This window comes from Lissotriton helveticus, chromosome 3_1, assembly GCF_964261635.1.
Source record: "Lissotriton helveticus chromosome 3_1, aLisHel1.1, whole genome shotgun sequence".
NCBI lineage: Eukaryota > Metazoa > Chordata > Amphibia > Caudata > Salamandridae > Lissotriton > Lissotriton helveticus.
Window position 1 is genome coordinate 1092819881 of NC_136061.1, and position 9909 is coordinate 1092829789.

General features: G+C 42.6%; 1 protein-coding gene across 1 annotated transcript in view; it reads right to left on the reverse strand.

The window, feature by feature from the left end:
* Positions 1 to 1912, reverse strand: part of PSMD14 (proteasome 26S subunit, non-ATPase 14) — a 498726-nt gene extending 496814 nt beyond the window's left edge. Inside the window, exon 1 of the mRNA XM_078681663.1 lies at positions 1742 to 1912. The gene's annotated coding sequence lies outside the window, so the exon portion shown is untranslated. The remainder of the gene's footprint in view (positions 1 to 1741) is intronic.
* Positions 1913 to 9909: the final 7997 nt, after the last annotated feature.

A 9909-nucleotide genomic window follows, 5' to 3' on the forward strand; every position in this document is an offset into this window, starting at 1 on the left:
AGAAACCATGGACATAGACGGACTAGTGACAGCACAGACTATAGTAAGACAGAAAGCATGATACAAAATTATTTTATTGAATTTTCATTATAATAAAAAGCACAGTTATCATTTGAATATACATAATTATTATGTGCATGCCTTCATTATATATGTGACTTATTGTCTACATATACAGACTAATATTGTCAGATCCTATACAGTTTTCATAATGGTGTTGCTAGAGTTGGGATCTATACAAAGGCTAATTGTAGAGATATTTATACATTAAAACATGGCTGAATGTATCAACTACGCGCGTTTCGGTTGGAGGCCTTCATCAGGGAGCCATGTAGATATCCAAGTGGACCTGAACATGTGATTGGTGTTGGTTCTCACATAGGTGGAGTTGAATTAGTTGTACAGGATGAAGGATGGTCTATCTTGACAATTTAAGCTGTGCAGTGTATCGTTAATCTGTGTTCTGCACTTCAGTTTTCACATTTGGGAGTGGCCTCTGATGTTTAAGCTGTGTGGGTGCTCTTATTGGACAAGAGACTACACGCTGTAGGTATTGAGTAGCTGATGAATAAATAACCTGATGGATCGATCTGGTAGTTCTATGGGTAGGGGTCTGTTGGCGGCTCTGGTTACATAAGCAATCTGAGAGGTGCGTCAACGAAGTATCGTAGAGGGGGTCTAGGAGCTACAGAGCGAACGCCGACGGTTGCCGTCCCATTGTTGGTAGTACGTCGTCGCACTGGCACTTAGTTGTGTGTCAACGCGGTGTCATGCATGGGGTCTGTCGGCTTCACGGTGTTGGCCGATGATTGCCGTCCTCTTATCAGTGGTACGTGGACGTGTAGGATAACTGGTAATTTTATTTTAAACGCGTTTCAATCGTGGGGTCCGGTCGGCGTCCGTCTGCAGGCGATCATGGGAGGGCCAAAACCTCAACATGATTTATAAAATACAAAAAGGTCCATTTTAATTAAAATGAGCAAGGCTGCTTGAATATTTTACCAGATCTGCAGTTTTAATAGTTTACAAATGTATTAAAGACTTTCCTACACGCATAAAAGGGTACGAAGATGGCACACGTAGTTCCACAGATGAACGCACATACATGGACGGACAGCGCATTCCTAATAAAGTATAATGACATTTAAAGAGAAGTTACTCTCGTCTGAGGTACAAAGCAAAACGCAGTTAGTAGAACGTACTCCTAAGGCGCACCATTGAGTAAAGTGCGCCTGCATTCACAATTCCATCAGTCTAGGCTGCGGATAAGACTAGTAATAATGACATTGCATTTATGACGGGACGGCAGCAATCCAGCTAAAATTAAGTTCGTGAGAGGGACATTGGGGGGGGGGGGGGGGTTTGAAGAGGATAGTATAACTGCCTACTGCATGTATAACGTCCAATTACAATTAAAAGCCTGAGTTTACATATGGCTTTTCAAAAGGAAATGGTAGTATTTAAACACAAGAGAGTCGTGAGAACAGGAGTCAACATGCACTCTTCCACGTGGGAGATCGGGAGCATGGAAGCGGACATGCAACCCCTGTTTTAGCAGCAGCCCCTGCGGGAATAAACAGAAAGACAACTGTAAAACTAAGGGATGACAGAGATTGGTCTCAAAACCGGGTGGCGAGGTGTACAGCGCAACCACAGGTACAGAAGTAATTCAACTGTAGGTACCAGGAAGTGATAATGCATGCGACTCACTGAACAAAAAATGAACTGTTGTGTCCCTTACCAGCGTACAAAAGGTTCTTTCTGAGGGACTCTTCAAATCGTGCTGCTCTCCCGACCTCCGATGAATCAGCCAGAATTAATTCAAAGGAGTAAAGGAACCGGCAGTATCACTTCCGGGTGCAAAACGGCACTTCCGTTCACAGGACAAGAGGGAGAACGGGAATCCAGTGGTGACTGGTGCGCATGCGTGGTGGCCGGATCATACTTCGTTATTCACAACATGCTGCTTCGTCCGGCTAACTCGTGGATTCTGCGTGGCGCTGGCCACACATTTTGGAAATTGGAGTTTCTCCTTTCTAGTTTGCTGTGCAATAATTGTAAGAAATAGGACGGTTATCCTTGTTCAAATTGCGGACTACCATTTTTTTCAGTTAGAGGAAGCCAAAGACTTCTGTTTACAAGATGCCACTCACCCTACGTAAGAAATGTCATTTTTGAACAACGTGGCCTCCATCTTGTTCATTCTGGCATTATCGGACACCGCCGCTTCCTAAGCGAAAATCACAGCCCTAAAGCAGATGCAGTCGGCAACATTTTTTCATCCAGTGGAAAAAAAACAACAACAGGGTTTCTGCGTGTACTCTGCCCATTACCACTGTCAAACTAAATGTACTCCTGCACTTGATAGAAATACATCTACTACCCCTGTTTCCAGAATGAAAAATCATCAGTAGGGTTGGCATCTGACCAGTATTTTATTGCTTTAGGTAGTGTTTTCATGTCAAAACGGGTAAGGAGAAATCGTCAAAATCTCGTCTTTTTCCCTTTCAACATGCACTTAAATGGACAAAGAAAAGATTTAACTACAAAAAAGTGTATTCTGGAGTGGTCTATACTATTCTTAAATAATTTTTAAAGCAAGTAAATGGGCAAATTGCTTTGCTAAATAGATTTTACTGAAACAGTTTTAAGTAGCATCAGCTAGCACATCTAAAACCTTAAAATACGTAGAAATGGCCCGTCGTTTATCCAGAGAAACCCTACATAGATGCCTAAACCTGGAGACTCCGGAATTTGTAAAACAAAAGTCGTTTTATTTTTGCTTTCTTCAGTTACAAAGCCCTTCTCTTGAATGCAAGTCCGCGGAGAAATGAATTTCCTCCAATTTTTTTCTACATCTCTCTCTTATACATTACCTAATGTTAGCATGTGTGGGAATGAGCCAAGAAAAAGTTTGTGAACACCCAAAAACAAGTTTGGTGCATGTATACACTTTCCAGTGTACCCCACTCTGGATGGCCCTTTCTTCACCCAATCAAGTAGACTTGATCCAAAGTAAAATGACTCCAAAGAAGCATACATGCCAACATTTATGATTAGGGCAGGAGGATCACCATTTTAATAGTAAAACAAGCATTGTCAAAGCCACTAGTCTCGATTTGAAAAGATGCTTTTGGCTTTGTCAATTACTTTTGCTACTGGCATGCAAAGGCATGTCAAATGGGGAAAGATCACTTGTCCTGCATAACCAGGGTATGCAGTTTTCGTTCTTACCAGTCCCAATTTAACCCTCATGCACGTGTGTTAGATGGCTGTTCGAGCGGTTTATCTTGATTCTCCGCTTTCCCTCACACGTGTGTGCATAATCATCGGGTTTTTTCTGTTTTATGCACCCTCCACCAGGAGGTTGTACCCTTGGTTAGGATCAGTAGTGATCAGTGATTGGTGCGGGTCCAGGTGGTAGAGTCAGCACAAGTCGTGCCGACCGAGACCGAAGAAGGCCTCTCTGACCCACTGGTAATCCCGATGAGGTAATTATAACCTAAACCAAAGGTACATAGAGACCTTCAAGGAGCCATAATGAACAATGCTTCATATTTGGAGACTAGCATACTAGGTAATACCAGTGTCGCTTAATACACTTAGAGACACCCATTGGCCTCTCCACACTTATCACATTGGTCCTGAAGAAAGCCCACTGACCGACTGGCGCACAAGGGCTGAAACATGTCGACCTACTTCACTAACATTAATGTGAGAGAGTCATAACCACTCTCATTTACTTTAAACCAATTTTATTATCTCCAAACCAGAACGAATAAACATACAAATCTGGATATGAGAGATTTTTAATTCTATTCACCCCACTATATCATGCACCAATCACTGATCACTACTGATCCTAACCAAGGGTACAACCTCCTGGTGGAGGGTGCATAAAACAGAAAAAACCCGATGATTATGCACACACGTGTGAGGGAAAGCGGAGAATCAAGATAAACCGCTCAAACAGCCATCTAACACGTGCATGAGGGTTAAATTGGGACTGGTAAGCACGAAAACTGCATACCCTGGTTATGCAGGACAAGTGATCTTTCCCCATTTGATGAGTTGATTTCAAAACTTAAGGAAACTGAGAGATCACTCATTCCTTCTCCCCCTACTTTTATTTTTGATGCAAAGGCATGTGTCAAGTGGTATACACATGCATGGCGAGCAATCTTGGAGTGTGTTTTCTATAAAGAAAACTCATTCAAAGCTGGCGGCCAATGCAAATGCATGCGTAAAGAAGCCTAATTAAGTTTTGCTTGGCATTATTGCCCTAGATACTCTTGTTCTCTTACTACGCCCCAGTGCCTCTCACTAAGGCAGTGGGATTCAAACAATACAAATATCAGAAGATGAGGTACTTGCGAGGCTCAAAGCAGCCACAGATATATTTACAGATGGAAGTGCAGCAGGTTCCAGCAGCACTACTATCTCAGGGGGAAGTAACAGAAATAACCCCAATACAACGCAGAACTTACTTTCCCAGCCAGAAAGGTTAACTAAAAATGAACTTGCCTAGGGGAGGTGCAATCTTTAAAGAAATATATGGAAGTAGGCAGGATCCCGAAGTGACTAAGAACAATGATTACAACAAGTTACGAAAACGTAATCCGTAGTTAATCTAAGAGAGGGCGGAGCTAAATGCTACTAGCTCCATGATTATGATACACCTCCTAATCAAATATGCAGCAGTTGACAGAGAATCAATTATGGCACAAATTCAAAAAATCAATGAGCAACTCGGCAAACAAACGACAAAGAGCTATTGAATTGTTTCAGAGAGGAGATGAAAACATGCATGACAAAATATAAATGAACCATAAAAATTATAAATGCACAGAAATTTCAACAAGACAGACAAGACTATGGAAATTTCCGAATGTACATATTTGCGCGGCGCATTGATAACATTTGTATAGAACGTTTAGGGGAAGTCAACAAAGTGAGACAAGATGCCTAAATAAGTGATCTCAGTTCTGGCACAGGGTCTGAATCAGACAGAGAGGACAGTGTAGTAATGGTAGGACTGACAACAGTCCAGGATGAATTTTGTTTATACAGTTGGGCCCAATGACATGCCACAAACCAAGACAACAGAGAAAAGGAGTAGGAAACAAAGGAGAGGAAGGAAAGGGAAAAGGAGGAACAGACAATCCCTCATGGATAACAACGGACAGCTACATGAAATGCTAGGAGACAAGCACATCAGATAAACGGATGAAAAGTTATCACAAGACGATATAGACATTGAATCCTTAGGACTTTCATTTTGTCCCAATGTCTTACAGAAATGTCAAATCTTGATATTGCCATTGCATTGGGAAATTACATGAAAAGCATAAAACGTTTTGTAAGTGATAAACTGAAGGGGGTTAGTCATTGTATGCCTCTTTTTAAGATACCCCACCCTGCTTACACAAAATATTTTAGACTAAAGTACATAAAATTGAATTGTTTTGTGTCAAAATATTGCTGCTATTGTGGAAAGGATGTGGATACCCCACTTTTAATATGTGTATCATGGGTAATGTAGCTCTAATGAATTTTATTGATATTGATTTACTTGGATTAATGCACATAATATTGAATTGCTCTGTGTTAAAAGGTTGCTGCTATTGTGGAAAGGATGTGGACACCGTCCGTACCTTTAACATGTGTGTTATTGGTAAGGTATTTTTAATGAATTGTATTGTTATTTATTTATGCTGGGATCCGGTTGTGTTTAAAGACTATGGTCTAAATAAAAAGAGTTTCACTATCTCAATGCCCATTTCAATTATGTACAATGTATAATCGATCTGTTTATGTTTATATGAAAGCTGATATAATGGAAATTCTTCCAGACCCAATAAAATGTAGGGAAACCGAAGAAAGCTCGTACCATAGACCCCTTCATCAATTTGTAGTTTCAGATGTAGGGGTGATGAGAGATCTGTTGAAACTAAAGCAAGAGAATGAGACGGATACACTTACTGAGAGAGATGCAAGTGTGCAGTTATGAAGGGGAAGACACATCATTCAAACCCAAATCCCAATTTACACTTGCCACACCTTATGACAATATAGACTTATTTGCAGACACTATGGTTAATGAGTTTAAAAAAATGAGACTAAACAGTATTCGAAAAAAACATAGACTAACACCACATGAAACGAGTTTAAAGATGTCACGACTAGATGTACCTAGAAGCATGAGTGCTTCAGATGGGCCTAACAATGGAGGCAACATAGTAATATGGCCCAAAAGCATGTACCTTGAAGAAGCATATTCCCAATTAAATGATCTCTCATGTAACAGGAGAATCATGAGAACAGAGTATGAGGCCAAAAAAGAAAGTTTCTTAAAGGAACTGTGTGGATGGCGAGAGGCTGAATTGGTGAATATAGATGAGTACAGCATCTTAAGAGTGAATTAGCTGATATTTCCCATATTCTACTTAATTCCAAAAATGCATAAGTAGAAAGGCAGTCCTCCAGGCAGGCCTATCATATCAGCCAAAGACAGCCTGTTTGAAAACTTGTCAAAATGCGTAGACCATTCCTTGCAACCATTAGTAATTAGTTTACCATCATACATCAAGTATACCTCAGATTTCCTGAGAAGAATGTTTGATGTACAGTGGGATGATTACATTTTGATAATACTCACTTTATTGAGTGATACGCCTCGAAGATTGCTGTGAAACACTTTTTAAGGTCTAGACCACAGCTTTCCAAACTGTGGCGTGACACGTTACTGTGTCGCGCCCCGTACATAGGTGTGTCGCGCCAGTCAGGCCCCCTCGAGGCGTGCTTTGGGGCGCGTCTCGCGGATCCGTGACTAATCTCTGGTACTGCAGGCCACTTGCGGCGACTTCCAAAGGGGAGGCAATGGAGCTCGTCACCAGGACCCAGCGTGAGCTGCTTTGTAAATCAGAGCAGGGGTGTGTCTGCTGAGTCATTTGCTTATCCAAAGATCTTTCACAGTTGGCGCTAAGAGGGGGCTGTAAAATCTAATAGGAGGCACTATTCAGGACATAACAAAAGAACGTATGGGAAGGCTTTTACAGTCGCCACGCATCTGAATTGCTTTTTTGCACACTTCCACTTCCACACTCACTGATTCCTATTTCATCGACCTTGGACAGACCTTAAGACCAATCAAAAATGTGGAGATTGGCACCTGGTTCCCCAGTAAAGACGTTGTCAGCTCTGGCCCTAACTCCAGTTTACAAATGTTCCAGGATAGACTTGTTTATTTATTATATGCGTTTTTATATAGCGAGGACTTTACCCGAAGGTGTCAGAGCGCTTCACAATAGGAACAGTAATGATACATGAGGAGAAAATTACAAGTGAACAAATTACAAAAGCAAACGTTAAGTTACATGAGGCAATAGTGACAATTGTGAGCAAACAAAATACAAGAGGTAGCAAACGATACATTACAGGAGGAAAAAGTGATGTGTGCAGGTTACAAAAGCGTACAAATTACAAGTAGAGGTATAATACTGCAATAAATGGAGGACACTCAAACAAGAACAAATGTTACATGAGGCAATGGTGGCACTTGCGCAAGTATCGAGAGCAAACAAATTGTAAGAGGTAGCAAACAGTATGTTACAAGAGAAAAGTGACGTGTGCATATTACAAAAGAGTACCAGTACTGGACAGATGGCTCAGTGGGCTGTAGGTCACCGGTTTGATTTAAGGCAGGCTGAAGCAGCAATGTAATCCTTAGGCGGGTGATAAAATGCATGCAGATTTCGTGCATACAACCTTGGCACGGTCAAAAAGCTAACCCCGCCCCTTGTTCCCCCTTAGCCCCGACCTAAACTTTGCCCACTGCTCCTTTTGGTGACTACCTGCACTTATTTTTTTCCATTTAAAGCACTGCATCAGGCGCGCAACACCCATTGGGCCCCCCCCTCGTTTGTGTCAGCCCGGGCTGCGACAGCTTCGCGGGCTGGCGACGTCTAATTGCAGCGGCACCCAAGTACTTCACAGGTCTTTAAAAGACCGTGTACTTGTAAATGAGGCTTTTGTTGTGTTTTCACCCCTTTTTACAGCCGCTCTGGTTACAGCTGGAAGAATTAGCCCCCCCCCCGAAATTTGGCTCTAGTTGCCCGCCTGATCAACATGGCATAGAATCCTTCCTAGGAAACATCTTCAGACCCTCCTGTTAATGGCTGCAACAAGGGAGAGGATGTGTCCTAACGGCTAGAGCGGCTGAGAATCCTGTGACATAGAGAGCAAGGAGAATTGTAATTGTTTGTTTTGCTTAACTTCTTTGGTCAGCGCGCTCTGCACAGAAGTAGGTTTGCCTTCAATCTGGAATAGTCATCGCCCGTCAGAAGTAGGAGCGACTCACCGAGGCGAGAGAAGCCCGCCTTTTACGAAGCAGGTATCTGCTTCTAATTTCCAGAAATCACATACTTGGTCAATGTCTCGGTTGCTGGAACATGGCATCCGTACCATCGACATCAGGAAAGATATCAGATTCATGATCTGTGCACATTGTCCAGTGCCTTGTTGTAGCCGGGCGTCGGAGTATGCTATGCACTTTATCAATCAATGTTTGTAAAATGTGCGAGATCTAAGCATAATTCATAAGTTTAATTCCGTCATCAATGTCTTTAAAAATTGTATTTTTTTTACTTTTCATTCTGTGATTTTGGGCAAATCACCTAATCCCCCTGGGCCTAAAATGAATGTAACACAACTGGTGCTCGTGTAAAGCGCTCTGACACCTTCGAGTCGAGTTCGCGCTATATAAAAAAAAATACATTTGAATGTGGGGTTGTGGGTGGGATTGTGTGTGTGGGGTTGTGTATATGTGGCGTTGTGCGTGTGTGTGCTTGTGTGTGTGTGGGGGGGTTATGTGTGTGTGTGGGGTTATGTGTGTGTGTGGGGTTATGTGTGTGTGGGGTTATGTGTGTGTGGGGTTATGTGTGTGTGTGGGGTTGTGTGTGTGGGGGGTTGTGTGTGTGGGGTTGTGTGTGTGTGTGTGGTTGTGTGTGTGTGGGGTTATGTGTGTGTGGGGGGTTATGTGTGTGTGTGTGGGGTTATGCGTGTGTGTGTGTGGGGTTATGTGTGTGTGTGTGTGGGGTTATGTGTGTGTGGGGTTTTGTGTGTGTGGGGTTGTGTGTGTGTGGGGTTGTGTGTGTGTGTGGGGGTGGGGGGCTGTGTGTGTGTGGGGTTGTGTGTTACACAGTTAGGGGCTATTTGCATGTCCCTTGTGCCGCCGGTGCATCAATTTAACCATGCAAACCACCTCCCTTAGGTGGTTTGGGCTCGCTCGCTCGCGTTACCGTGTCCCTGAAATTTTTTCGCAAAAAGGTGTGTCACCAACATGAAAAGTTTGGAAAGCTGTGATCTAGACAATCCAATTTTACGCACACAATTAAATGATGTTAAAAATGATCAATTGGTGTCTGACGTGTAACATCTTCATGTTTAACAATGAATTGTTTGAACAGGTACGGTGACAGTGCTGTGCATCTGCATCGCCCCCGCTCCCCCCGCCTTCCCCCCCACCATTCGAATCTGTATATGGACTGATGGGAGGAGCTGGTTCTCAACGGAACTGCAATGCAAAAATGGTCCTCACATATAACCTTGTGGGTAAGATACATTGATGATTTGTTTGTTTTATGGAAAGGTGGCATGAACTCAGAAAAAGACTTTGTGAACCAGATCAAAATCAACAATCGGAATCTAGCATTCACCAGTCTCATCAGCAATACCACCATAGATGTTTTAGGTGTAAGACTAAAGATCGTCAACTCGAAGCTCACCACAAAGTATATAGGAAAAGTACAAGGGGGACTATTACCTTCATGCAAATAGTTCACACCCTCTCCCCCTAAAACAGGTTGTACCGTGTGAGGAGCTTATGTGTGCAAAACACATATGCAGCAG